The sequence below is a fragment of the Panthera tigris genome, chromosome X (assembly GCF_018350195.1).
Source record: "Panthera tigris isolate Pti1 chromosome X, P.tigris_Pti1_mat1.1, whole genome shotgun sequence".
In the NCBI taxonomy this organism is placed as follows: domain Eukaryota; kingdom Metazoa; phylum Chordata; class Mammalia; order Carnivora; family Felidae; genus Panthera; species Panthera tigris.
The window spans coordinates 110,282,135-110,283,118 of record NC_056677.1 but is presented as its reverse complement, the minus strand read 5'-3'; the positions used below and the strand labels follow the sequence as shown (position 1 = coordinate 110,283,118).

The 984-nt window shown below is 39.6% G+C and overlaps 1 pseudogene; it reads right to left on the bottom strand.

The window, feature by feature from the left end:
• Positions 1–531: 531 nt before the first annotated feature.
• Positions 532–687, bottom strand: LOC102967174 (annotated as a pseudogene).
• Between the last annotated feature and the right edge of the window lie 297 nt (positions 688–984).

Genomic DNA, 984 nt, shown 5'->3' with positions numbered 1-984 from the left:
TACAGACCATAATCCCTCATGAACACAGATACAAAAGTTCTTAATAAGATATTAGTATATCAAATTAAGCCAACTATTTAAAGGACAATGCACCAAGGTTGGGAACACTCGAAAACCAATCAATGCAGGGGGCACCTGGCTGGCTCAGTCGGAGGAGGGTGCAACTCTTGATCTTGGGGTCGTGAGTTCAAGTACCACATTGGGTGTAGAGATTACTTAAATAAATAAATATCTTACAAAAGAAAATCAATCAATGTAGCTCAGCAACAACAACAAAATCCCATATGATCATCACAACTGATGTAGAAAAATTATTTGATAAAATCCAACATCCATTTATTTTCAAACAAGGGTCTCACATGTTTATTTCTGAACCCACCTACTGATACAGAAGCATAGTAACAAAGAAACATTATTTCCCCAATAAAACGTGTCTATTGTTCAGGTAGTAGGGGTGTTTACAGAGGGAGAGGAGAGGAACACGTGACCTTCATGCAGCATAAAAACGTGTGCCATCTCATGTGCGACCCCTTATAGACCCAGTTTGGTTCTTCTCCAATGCCTCCTCTTGGAGTTGTACCTGATTTTATTACCAGTTTTCATCCCAGTCTACTGGGGAATGGAACGATTCTGCTTTTGTTTCTTGGCTGGGAATTGCTTGATCCTGAAAGTCTTGTTAGAAGACATGGTGAGGAACAGTCAACCACACACACTACAATGGCAGAGAAAAGGCTCTTTTTTTAATAACAATTTTTTAAACTATTTCTTAATTTTTTTAATTATTTTTTTATTTTTTTTATTTTTTATTTTTGAGAGAGAGAGAGAGAAAGAAAGAGAGAGAGAGAGAGAGAACGAGCATGAGCAGGGAAGGCGCAGAAAGAGAGGGAGACACAGAATTCAAAGCAGGCTTCAGACTCTGAGCTGTCAGCACAGAGTCCCATGCGGGGCTTGAACTCATGAACCGCAAGATCAAGGCCTGAGCCC